The sequence below is a fragment of the Octodon degus genome, unplaced genomic scaffold (assembly GCF_000260255.1).
Source record: "Octodon degus isolate 3935 unplaced genomic scaffold, OctDeg1.0 scaffold00058, whole genome shotgun sequence".
NCBI classification, from domain to species: Eukaryota; Metazoa; Chordata; class Mammalia; order Rodentia; family Octodontidae; genus Octodon; species Octodon degus.
In genome coordinates, this window is record NW_004524634.1 from 3,722,160 (window position 1) to 3,735,941 (window position 13,782).

The window sequence follows — 13,782 nt, forward strand, 5'->3', positions numbered from 1 at the left end:
AAACCAGACTCAAACTTGAAATTCTCCTCTGTTGACCTCCCACATAGCTACAATTACAGGCATTCACCACCAACCCTGGCTGAAGACTTAATTGAGGTTTTTTTTTAGAGAAGTTTAGGGTCACAGCAAATTTGAGAAGAAGGTTATATTTAACATATACTGCTTGGTACCATGTATGCAGAGCCTCCCTGTTTATCAGTAGCCACTACTAAATGCTATTTTTCTTTTTATAAAAAAAATAAAATCAATCTTTGGGAGATACTTTACAACCACACGCATATTTCATTACTTATCAAAATGTCCTCCCTGAATTATCAATAAATCCTGACTGAATAAACATTTACTGAAATGACTACAAAATACACAACCATCAGTATCTGAAATTTTAACCATCTATACAGGAGTCGATAAGCATGTCACAGATTCAAGATTCCTGGATCAGAGACAAAGGACTCTATTAATCATATCAAGAGCAGTATCCAGGGGCTAGGGAGATGGCTCAGTGGAATAAGTGCTTCCCTGGCAAGCGCAAGGGCCTGAGTTCAATCCCTAGTTCCGGAAAAAAAAAAAAAAAAAAAGAGCAGTATCCAAAATACCTACATTTACTTGTAGTGGGTCCCGGAATCCCAATTTCCACAGGGCAATGCAAGAGGCCCAAGTGATATGTTGCGCAGGGAGTTGAATTGAAAGTGAAAATATTACCTATCTTCCTAAGTACCTAGGACATTGGCTTTTTCTCTGGTGGAAGACATCATCTCTACCCTTCAAAGCCATTAGCTATACAAACAGCCCCCAACACCAAAAAGCAAGGTCCTTCTAGCTGCTTCGGAACAATTAGTGCCTCTGCCTTCAAGATGTACACAAGGCAAGAAACCCATAAAAAACCGTCTCCCAATATGCAGCATTCACCAGTCTTTTCTAAGTAAAACCACACTTGGTCTTCTCTATAAATAAGTAAATAAGTATATCTGTATGCATTTATTTGTACATTTATTAACATGTATTTCTTTTTTCTCAGTGAAAACCCCACTAATATTCCTAACTTCTGTATTTTCCACCCACTTTCTTTTTGGCAGTATTGAGCTTGAACACAAGGCCTCCCAATTAGCTTCATCTTACCAACTCTCCCCTCTTTCTTTTTACATTCCAGAAAGAATCTCTCTGAATTGCTCAGGTCCATCTCAAATTTGAGATTTACCTGCCTTAGCTTCTCAAAGAACTGGAATTATATGTTTGTGCCACTAGGCTTGGATTCCACTTACAATGTATAAAGCCAAGCTACTTTATTGTGTGAATTGATGAAAGAAGTAATTATGAATTTCTGAACAAAGCAAGGAAATTTAGAAAGACAACAAACCTAATGCAATTTAGGAAAACTATCCTTGAGAACCTCTTAAAATCCTAAATAATGACTAAAGAATAAAACAATCACACTGTAGACCTCTGAAGTATACAACATGATGTTTTCTAATGTGGTATAGTTTGAGTATTTAGTCTCAGGTATGATCCTATCTTCCTATTTAAGAAAGGAAAATTTCATAGGTCTGCCTGCAAGATGACCACAGATAAGCAGAAAAAAATTCTGACAAATGGTGTCACATTAAAAACAGAGTACAGAATTGTTAAAGGATGTACCATAAAATTTTAAGAAAAGATAGAAAGCCTTGTCACTCCCACTCTGTTCCCAATCAATGAAGACAGAAGACCAGACACATTCTTTGACTAGTAATAGAAGAAAAGCTATAGCTGAGTAGGTTTATGAAGTTCATCACTTACTCATTTACTAAATAAATTAATACTTGTAAAGTGCTTAAAATAGATATTCACACATATGACAATTCGTTAATGATGATGGAAATTGAAGGAAAACACACACGACAGAGAATTCATGTTTCTTAGTTGTGATTCCACCACTTAGCACTTACATTATTATTATTATTATTTTTTTTTTTTTTATTTTTTTTTTTTTTTTTTTTTTTTTTTAGGAACCGGGGATTGAACTCAGGCCCTTGCACTTACCAGGGAAGCGCTTATTCCACTGAGCCATCTCCCTGGCCCCAGCACTTACATTATTGAGGTCATCAATTTAGCTGTTACAGGCCTCTTTCTACAAAAAAGTGATGCTAAAAAGAAAAGACATACGAAAGCCCTTCTCCCCTAATAATTTAAAGTTTTTAATCTCTAGGTTAAACTTCTCATTAAGGTAACATAAACAGGGTAAGATGTAGGAAAAACAATACAAGTTTTCTTCAATTATTTCTCATAGCTGTATATCTATTTCTATACATACCCTCCATTCCAATAGTACACTCAGCTGCTGAAAACAACAATACATGACTCCACTAATGAGCACAATGCCTCCAAGATCCACCTTCCAATAGATCTTCTGGGGTCACAGCCAGGCCTTTGGAAGACATTCTTGATCACAATCATAACTTTTGGGCTTTGCCCCCAAAGGAACAGTGAGCATCTCTTTATGTAAAATGTATTTAGTCCATCTCTAAGAGTTAGCAAAGTCTTAACAGTTTCACCATTGCTGAAAAGCTCAAGTGTAAAGTCTCTTCTAAAACTCAAGGCAAACTCTTAGCTCAAAGTCCCTATAAAAAATCAAAGGGAAACTTTAAACACTGACACCATCCAATGGCAAGGGTAACTATTCCCCTTCCAAATAAGAGAAATAGGGGAATAGGAAGAAATTAGACTAACGTAAAACCAACAGCTCCATATACAATAGCCAAGGCAAGTTGTAGGAAGACATGAGCTTAAATGTGAGCTCCAAAGATCTTACATGACCCTGACCCTATAGCATTGCTGACTGCAGCCTTACCAGTCTCTCTCTTTTGGGGTGGCTCTGATCACTATCAGTGACCTTTCTCAAATGATCCAAATTCCTGGATATTCCAACTTCCTAGCATTTCCAACATATTTTCAACTTTCCTCTCACAGCTTCACTCTCCCAAGCCTTCCTCTCAAGTTCAGACAGACGCCTCCCTAATCCCACAGATCTCACATTCTGCCAACCTGTAAAATTAGTATGATGTGAATAATGCCAAGGTCAGCAGGCCAATTTCATCAATAGCAGGGCCCCCTTGGATTTGGCTACAGAGACCTCCAAGTGCCTGGATGATTGAACACTGTGGAAAGAATTCTTAGGTGTCCTTCTAGAGCAGGGCATCAGGGGACTCTCAGGATAAAGACTTACTTTTGTGCACTTGGACGAGGGAGCTAGAGACATACTCTTCCTCAGTTACCCACATTTTCCTGTCAGGTAGAACCTTCCCACAGAACACTAAGCTGCTAAATTCACCAGTCATCTCAGGAGATGATTTCACTGAGAAGTACAGTGTCCGCATGATCCAAATACATTCTAAACTCCCCAACTGTGAGCACATGAAGCCTGTGGGGGGACATTTTTTATTTAAACCATAATAGTACTATGTATTTCAAAAAGCTAGAACAATGCTAAATGCTTTCAAAATAAAGAAATAATATTTAAGGAGATAAATATGTCTAACCTGATTTAAACCTTACATAAAAGTAAAACATAACATATAGTACCATCCTTCCACCCCAGCTGCACTCTATCCCATTACGCTATATTGCATTACAGTACTCATCATCTGTAATTGTCTTATTTTTATATGTATATATTATTTGACAACCCACAAAGGCAAAAATTTTTCTAATGGGCTGGGGAGATGGCTCAGTAGAGTAAGTGCTTGCCTGGCAAGCACAAGGGCCTGAGTTCAATCCCCAGTTCTACTAAAAAAGAAAAGAAAAGAAAAAACCTATTTCATTCAATTCCTAGCACTTTCATACTCAGTAAAGACTTGTTATGTTAAAAAATATATATTTTTGTTATAAATGTATAAAAATCTTTAAATTATTATATTGAGTTGGTATACATATCAAATATAACCTAGATTTCTACAGAAGTCACCAATAATCATGAGTGACCTCCCTTTTCATATTAAAAGAAATGTTACTTATACTGTATTTTCAAGGCAATTAAAATCATTAACTTTAATTAATATTTGGCATCATAGATAAATAACTATATTAACCTCAACCAACATAACTACATCTTCTTACTGTAGCATACTTCATAGCCTTTTTATAAGCCTGTACTACCTTTTCAGGTACTATCATCTTGAAATATTTTACAGATTCATTCATTCATCCCAAAAGTATTTATTCAACTCCTTCCAAATAGGGCAAACAATTAAACACAGAAGAATAAGAGGTATACAAAAGCAGTCTTTCAGTTATTCTTCTGTATACAGCGGCAAAATATTTTTGTAAGTATAGTCTACAAATGAACTTCTCAACTCCTTCTATATCATGTACTATATATAACACAGAGTTCTGAGATTTCCAGAACTTCTGATTGAAAGTATCTGAGTTAGAAAAATAAAATGGATCCTGTCTATATTCCCTAAAGGAGTTCAGCGTACAGCATGCCAGAGACTAAACTATTGAGTATTAATGTCTGTTATGGTCTGTGTGTATTTGTCCCTCCAAAGCCTCATGCAATTATGGGGCAGACTTCTAGAGTTTGTTATTAACTCATGATCCACTGGGATTATGGGTGTGAATCCTGCTGGGATTATGGGTGTGAATGCTACACCCAGCCTGGGACAGACAGCCTGAATGCAACATAAGAGAGACAGACTTGCTTTCTGTAATAATTGTGCAGCCACTCCCCTTCTTCTCTGCTCTTTGTGCCACCATGAAAGGTTGCTCTCTGCCATGTGCCACTCTACCTTGGAGCTGGCAGAGAATAGAGTAAAACCTTCAGTAACTGTGAGCTAAATAATCCTTTCCTCCCTTCATTTTGAGAGAAGAGTAACTGAGACAAGGTCCTAAATTACTGTGTCTCCAGATTATCATTTGAGATATCAGAACCTGAAACAGTAAGAGAATCCACTACAGTTCTAAATTCAGCCCTATCAAACTCCAACTACATTTTTTAAAAAATCATAAATTAAAAAGCAAACTTTTCATTACACCTCTTATAACTAACAATGAGTAACTATAAACTTTAATTATGGCGTTTACTTCTGGAAAGATCATTTTTGTATATGTCAACTATGTAATTATCTGAATGACCAAATTCCTCTGTAAACCAAAAGGAAACTCCTTTGGTCTCCTATATGATCTTGTGTTATTTAAATCAGGAGGCTCTAGCTACAGTTAGTTATACCCTTCTTATGAGGCTCAAAACTACTGGGACGATACACTGAACTAGGTATTCAGGAAGAGACATCTAAGTAAGCTAAATAAAAATGAATTTTTTACATGTTAAATACAAATAAATGAATTTGGCAGTTACAACCATAATAGTTTAAAGGAAGAAAAATGTGAAATATAAAGGATGAAAAAATGTGCCAGAGATCAGATGGGTATCTGAGATTAGGGAAATAGTTATAAATGCCATATCCAGATATCTCACCAAGAGAAGGAATCTGGCATAATTTGAAAGAGTCATCAAAAGGAAGAAAAGACAAAATTATGCTTGAGAAAAAACTGCCTGGGGAGCTTCATCACTGCACAGTACACAGGTATAGCTCAACAAGCAGGAAGAAAAGAGTAACTTATAAATAATAAATAAACCTTAAAAAGGGAAGATAAATTAGGAATGAGATGAGAAAGTGATGCCACAGAAAGACTATCAAACACTATTCAGATCATGTTAAGAAGTTTACTTGGGCTGGAGAGAGAGCTCAGCGCTCTAAGTGCCTTCCTGGCAAGCCCAAGGACTTGGGTTCGATCCCCAGTACCGAATGCCATGCTGTTCCCAGAATCCTGGGTGCACTGAGCTGGCCACTGAAACTGAGTAAGGTGGCACACACGTGTAATCCCAGCACTGGGGATGCTGAGACAGGAGGAGCACTACAAGGCTGAGCTGTGTGGTGAGAACCTATACCAAATTAATTAATTAATTAATTAATGTTAAAGACACTTTGAAAATAGGGAGAAACACTGTACATGGTTTAGGTATAGTCTTAAACTTGATTAAATTTGTACTTTTGATTACTGGGTGTTGCATAGAAAACGAATTGTTTCTTGTCAGAGTCACCATGTTATTGTGGTGTCACAGCTGTTTAAATAAGATTATTATTTAAAAACAAGTAAGCACACTTGACAAGTATGATTATTCTAAACTAAGCATTTTGAAAAACAAAAGCATGTCTAAAAAAATTTTAAACAACCCACTTTTCTTTTGTTTTTTTAACCTATTCTTTTATTCAAAGCCAAGTGATATATATGCCCATGGGTAATAAGGTCACCAGGTTAAAAGAGCAATATGACAATTATAAGAAGTTAGATTACAGCTACTACAAACCTGGGCCCATTAGCCTATACTGCGAGAAAGTTAACACTATAAATGGCTTTTCCTGTATCCTTATCAATGGACTGCACAAAGTATCTCACCCCCAGCTTTTTCCCTGTGATCTATGTAGTGTTTATGCCTATCTAACACCACCAGGCACCAGTGGGTCAGTGCAGCAGAAGGGAATGAGATATGGCAAGAGGGTGATGAGACTACCTGTTAAGTGTCAGAAATGGATTAGGGATATCCAAATATTTCAGAGGAAAAGTTTCCACATTAAAAAATTTCTCTAAGGAAAATACTTAAAATACATTCTTACTGCTCAGAAGTACTCACAGTCACCATGGAAACAAACCAAAAAGCTTCCAGCTTTTTGAACAGTCTATGTTGGCTACTCAAAGGCACAACTTGCATTTGTCTTAGTGTGGGAAAGCAGATGAATATTTTTGGAGAGAAAATAAAGTCCTTTTTAAACAAAAATAAAACAACTATGAAAAAGACAGGATTAATGTCTAAATATCAATTTCTAAAATATTAAAGTTATCTCAAGTTCTTAAAAATAAAATTCAAGTATATAAACATCTGAAAACCAATGCTATCTCGGGAGATTTGAAAATAGTACCTACTCAAATTACTGTTCTCAGGCAAGCCTTTCCATTAAAAAATCATGTTTTTTTTTTATTTTCTGAAGAAATTATGTATTTTAAATAAACATGGTAGATTTTTTAAAAAACAATTATTCAGGGGTCTAACAAAGCAATATTTTTCAATATACTAAATTATAAACATTTTGAGAATAGAAAGTATCCTGACCATCTTTAATGCTGTTTTTCTTTTTAGATCTTCTCAGAATACGTGTGAATATACTCTGCCATATTTATTCAGCACTATTCTGCTCTCCTTGTAACAGTTAGAAACCCTTTTTACAATACAAAGATTTATTTAGATATTTTATTTGTCTTAGATATAGGAAAACTCTTGCTTTTACTTGTAGAGATTCAAGATGTTTTAGTTAAAACTTTGACATTATAACATATATGGGTATTATAAGTGCATTCTACATTTCAATAAATGGTAAAAGTACAAATGTTAAATCTTTGGCTATACCAAAATATACTTTAACATGCAGATGATAAACATATAATTTATAACATTTTGTTACATTAAAATATAATTGTTAACTTCATCAGTTATATTAAAAAATTAACAGCTTGCAAAAAAAAAAATAGAATCTGTGTGAATATACTAATCTGTGCTGCACAAAGCCCAACACAAAAATACAACACATGGTTTCAATGGCATTTGAAATAGTGTGACCCTTCCGTTTTGTTTTGTTTTGTTTTGTTTTGTTTTGTTTTGTTTTGTTTTGTTTTGTTTTGTCTTGCTTTGTTTTGGTTTGAAACAGATCAATTGATGAGACTTGTGTTCCCCAGACCTGTATCTCTAGAAATAACTTTAAGGAGATCTGTATAATTAAGCAATATGCCTCTGGCAATGTTGGAGTTCTATATCCATAATTTCCAATTTTTTAATCACTGGCAAAATAATTGTGTCCTTCTGTGAGTATCAAATAAGAAAAAATGTATTCTTCACAGGCTCTAGGACCTAGAATTTTGCATACAGGCAAGTCATCTTGCCTTAATTTTTAGCATAGGAATAGAACTTAGTTTGTGTTTATAGCCAAACCTATATTTAATGTTCAATGAAGTTCCTCAATGAAAAATTGAAAAAGTTAAAATAATAGATCTTTTTTGGGTGGGGGGCTACTGGGGATCGATCTCAGGACCTTGTGCTTGCCAGGTAGACACTTACACCACTGAGCGATCTCCCCAGCAAAACAATGGATTTTAATAAAGTTACATACAATAAATATAAATCAATAGTTCTAAGATATAAAAGAATAAAGATTTTTAAATAAAGACACTACTGGTAGACAAAAAGGGATAATCACAAGGAAAATGTAATAAGCTCAAGTTTATCTCAAAGGAAAAATGAATTTTACTTCCTCAGTATATTCAGGTCTCTCAAAATAACGCCATTTTGGAAATATTGACATAAACATGAAATTACGATATTCATCATATTACCCCTTCTCTAAAACATTTTGGAGTCACAGTTTCAACCACTTCAATGTAAATTTATCTGATGATTATAAAGATTATGAGTAATAAACATTTAAAATTAAGTATAAGACACAAGAACAAATGTTGATTTGGGATCACTGTGGTACATTATCAAATAATTATTTCCACTCATCAGCTATAAAGAGAAATAAAATTTTTCTCCTTGACTGAAAAAAACCCCTACTAAAGTGCTGGCCAAACAGCTCAGCAGATTAAAGCGCCTGCTTACGCAGATGCAGACGCAGTGGCCAGGGTTCGATCCCCTGCATGCTGTGCCATGACATGCCGGCCCTGCACCCAGGGCGTGCTGAGAGGGTGATTGAGACTGGGCATGGTGGCGCCCGTGTATAATTCCAGTTCTTGGGATGCTGAACACAAGCTGACGTTTCGAGTCCTATCTACATAGTGAGACCCTGTACCAAATACCAAAAGAGAGAGAGAGAGAGAGAGAGAGAGAGAGAGAGAGAGAGAGAGAGAGAGAAAATAAAGACACTACCAAAGTACATATGTGGATTTTAATTAAAACTACAAGAAATCCAGTCATAGCTCTATTAAGTTTTTTAGCATTTAGGTCTATGCTTGGTCAGAAGCATTGGCAAAAGGAATGTGAGGGGGCCGGGGAGATAGCTCAGTAGAGTAAGTGCTTGCCTGGCAAGCACAAGATCCTGAGTTCAATCCCTGGTACCACAAAAAAAAAAAAAAAAAAGCAATGTGAGTCTCATATACATCTTTTATTCACTTCCCAGTCATCTGTTTCAATACCAAGATAAAGCACACATGTGCCACAATTTTTAAAGTACCAATTTTTAAAAAATCAATATACTATCAAAAATACAAACTATCCTTCAGATTTGTTTCAAGTCTATGTTCCAATTATTATAGCTAAATGTACCTGTTATTAAGTAGCAATAGTGTTTTTATATAAATGCAAAGGTATAAACCTCAAAAGCTTCGTCTTGGTGTCAACATAGAAAGTCTATTCTAGCATGATTTAAGGAGTCCAGTCTCTACCTAATAAGGTATTTCTGCATGTCTACTACATGAGTAACTTATCTATTTAATGAAATGGGGAGCTGGGGATTTGACTCAGCAGTAGAATGCTTGCCTAGCAAGCTGGAAGACCTAGGTTCTGTCCTCAGCACCAAAAACAAAAAATAAACCTCCCCTAAAACACAGTTCAACCAAAAAATTACAGTAAAATAAAAAAGACCAAAAACAAACAAGGCAACCTATATCATGAAATGAAATGAAATTTGTGAAGCCCTCAGTCTCTTAAAAAGTAAACTGTTACATAAAATCCATTTTATATATATCACTTCAGTTATCACTATTTGAAAAGATCTTGAAGCCTGACTCTGAGAATGATTAAAAGGACTATTTCTTTAATTCAGAACTCCAGTGCCTTAGATACTTAAATTATTAATTTCTCAAGTGCTTTATTAATACAATGGCAATTTCATTAGAAAATAACTGCATTAAAAAATTCTCTTAATCCCTCAGAAAACATGTTCCCTAGAGTTGCCTATAACTGTTCCTCTTTCTACTCCACAAATTCTTTCCTCATCATTATCTGTAGTTACATGATCATGGTTTTTGTAGCTTCTCCCAGCTGCCAGTGGAAAGCATACCAGCAGCAATCCTTAGATTAAGAGTGGAAGAAACATGTTCCAGGAAGACTCCTGCCTACCCTACATTCTATCCTCTTCTGTTGCAATAGTTATGAAGGATTGTGAGGGAATGTGGATACTTCTAGCGCTACTGCTGACTCAATTCTTCTAATAATAAAGTACTTAGAAAGAGATTTTATTAAAAGCAAGTAAGAGCCAAGCACAGTGGTATGTGCCTATAAATCCAGCTATTTGGGGGTCTAAGATAGAGGATATACATTCCAGCCTGGGCAATGTAGCAAGACTCTGTCTCAAAATGAAAGGAGCCTGGGGATGTAGCTCAGTGGCAGATCACTTGCCTCAGAATGTGTAAGGCCCCGGGTGTAAACACCCACAATGGGGGTAAAGAAGAGTAAATTAATAAGTAAAATATTTTGACATCAGAGTTAGTTATGTTCGGGAAGATCAATTTCTAACCAACAATCCTCATAGTTAATTATAAAATTGCTGCTCTAAGTAAAAGAATTCTAGGTACAGCACTAGTGGTTTAGTTGTGGAAGCTAACTTACTCCCAAAAGGAATCCAGCTAAATTACCCAGGTTGGCCTTGAATTTAGATTCTCTGTTAGACTCCCAAACAGCTACCCCTGGAATAAAAATCTATGACACAGAAATAAGTTTACTTTAAAAAAAGAAAGAAAGTAACTTTAAAATATGCTTTTGTATTTATAATTTTGGCAAGGTTGTCAAATCTAAGAAAAAAAGCAATGGGAAATTGTCAAGTGGCTTCTAACAGGGCGTGTACTCTAATGGAACTGGGATAAGCTCCTCTGGGGATATCCCTGTAGTCAGTAGACACATGAAAACTCACTTCAGCCTGTTCTTCTCTTCAGATGAGAGATTATTTCTGGGGCTAAGGATAAGACCTAGAAAGATGGGGAAGCCTGCAAAATTCTAATCAAAATATGACATGTATATATATACATTGCATCCAGGTAAAGGATTCACTGCTTTCATCAAATTCTCAGAAGCTCCTCACCCCAAACTTAACGAAAATACTGCATTTGCGAGGAGCTTTGTAAAAATGAACGTACTGCACAACCACATTCTGTGTTTCTGTATATCTTAGGACTATCTTACAGTCTCCTTGAGTGATTGCAGAAATAGACAAAACTGAGGTTCTCATTACTCATTATAATATTAAATAGTTGCTGTTTTTTAATATCTATATATTGCTACAATAGCTAATTCGATCAAATGTATCACAAGTCCTTCAAGTAAGAGTATTATAGTATAGCACACTGCAGAACATATAAATCAGAAGTCTACATTGTCTCAATGATTTTTTTTAAACCTAAGAATCTATCTGTTAATGAACAGTTGAGGTAATCACTGGAGGCCAAGGTACCACAAGAAGAAAAGTCACAAATGGGACACACAAGCTGGGGTTTCACTATATTTACAGACATCTCTGCTCATTCCTCTTAATAACCAAGGTACTTGTTAGGGTGTGTATACAGAAGAATGGGTAAGCAGTGAACTTAAACATTATATTTTAGTGTATAAAGAGTGTAAAGTATATACAAATATTTGTCAAAACTGGCCTGGGTTTGAGGCTTAGAGTCCAAAACGGATGACAGATGATGGTCAACAAAGTTTTGAAAAATCTGCAAGACTGACCAGTTTCTGTCTTCATCAGACAGATAGTCCATCCATCTTTTTAACTAACATTACAGCAGATACAAGAAGCTCAAGTGATTATCATTCATCATTACCTTAACAGTATTTTTTTTATTTTTCCCTTTAAAAAAAAATTCCTTAATGACTAGATGTTTTATATTCTGTCCCTTACCTGCTCATCACTAAAATGTATGAGATTTAAACCATGTAAGTTGTTTAAAAGAGTCCAATAAAATACACCTACCTTTGCCCTGCACATTTCCATTGTATTATTATATCAAGGACCAAGCCTCAATTAACCACTATCTGACCCTTGTTCACTTTCTTGCCCCCCCACCACCAAAGTTTGCCCTTCCTGCCAAAGTTCAGCACTTCCTAGAAAAGTCTCACTGCCTGTTTGATATTGTACTTCACTTTAGTCACCAAAGGAAGAATTTACAGGTGCTTGGCCCCATCTATAAGACCATGACCGAAATCTGACCTCCTGTTACAATACATGAACTCTTGCCCTACTGATAAGGCTGGCAGATATAAGTAGGATTTTTCAAATAATCCTTTGGGAATTTATAAGCAGCACAGCCATAAAAGGGGGGTGAATGGAAGGTCGGTTTCACTAAAAATAATAAATATTGCCATGTTTATTCAAAGTGTGCCTTGTTATCCTCAGGCCAAAAGTTCACATAAACACTATTGTAAATGACAAAATATTAGAACTTTTTGTTATTTGTGTTATGATCCTTCCGCTGAACACCAATAGCACTGTTTTCCCTTGTATAAGTCCCTGCCCTCAAATTGTATAACCACTGCCTGTGACTAGAATTCTGGATTCATTTGCAGGTCAAAAAGAGGGTAGTTATCTTTCAAAATCAAAAGCAAGTGTCTGTGGAGTACTATATGCTACAAATATTGAGTGCTAAGAGCTGGAGCTAAGAGAAATGAAATTAATAAATAATATACCTGCCCTAAAAGAGCTTACACTCTATTGAAGGTCCACCTTAGAATTGAAGAAAAAGACCACATTAGAATCTGAAGATAAAATACTCATACAAATATGCATTGAGTGCTATAGCAGCATGAAGCAGAAGAGTCTACTGAGCTCAACCTCGAACATCAGGAAAATCTGCTGGAGGATACAAGTATAAAATAAATGAGAATTAGTAAAATAAAAAGTGGGAATGGTAATTCAAGTAGGACTATTATGAACAAACGATGAAAGGCATAAAATAGCATGGTGTACTAAAAGAACCAGAGAATCTCTGTATATTACAGCAAGGTGGCAGGCAGCAGAACATAGAGAAGGATTTTCTATCTCTATACACAATATTTTCTTCTACAGTTCATTATCTTACTCTAAAGATGACCAATTAGAGAACTGTAAGCAGATAACACTTACATTTGACTTGCATACTAAATTATTAGGACCATGATGAAAAAACTAAGTGAAAAGTTTGAGGAATAAAGTAGATCAGTTAAGGGAAACTAATAATTTAGACAGAAATCTCAACTAGGAAAATTGCTTTTGGATAGGAAAGGAAGAAATGGAATTAAACTATTTAGGAAGTAACATTTCAAAATTTACTTGAAAATATCTGAATATCATATAAAGAAAAAATAAAAGTTTAGGTTTCTGACTGGTGACTAGATGCTGATATTATCTGACACCACTGCAAATGGAAGACAAGTACACTGGGCCGGAGTGGAGGTGATGACAGTGAGTACTTTTTGAAACATAAAGAGATACTAAGTTTATGCTCCCTGTGGAATTTAAAAGGTTAGGTTTTATGTTTGTCTGTTTGTTTCTTTGTGTTTGTTTGTTTGTTTGTAGTAGGAGGGAGGCTGAGGATTAGACCAAAGGCCTTGTGCATGTTAAGTCCACATGCCACCTACCACCATACACCCTGAGCTTCACATGACATTAGACAAGTCTGAAACTCAAGGGAAAAGTAAAACACAAAAATAAGAGATTTCAAAGTTAGCACTTCAAGCCATGAGAATGATTACATCTTTTACCACAGATTTTTTTTTCCTTGGAACCAGCA

The 13,782-nt window shown here is 35.5% G+C and overlaps 1 protein-coding gene across 2 annotated transcripts in view; it reads right to left on the minus strand.

Moving 5' to 3' along the window:
- Exoc6b (exocyst complex component 6B) overlaps nucleotides 1-13,782 on the minus strand; it is a 650,136-nt gene that overhangs the window by 348,679 nt on the left and 287,675 nt on the right. The gene's annotated exons all lie outside the window — the stretch shown is intronic.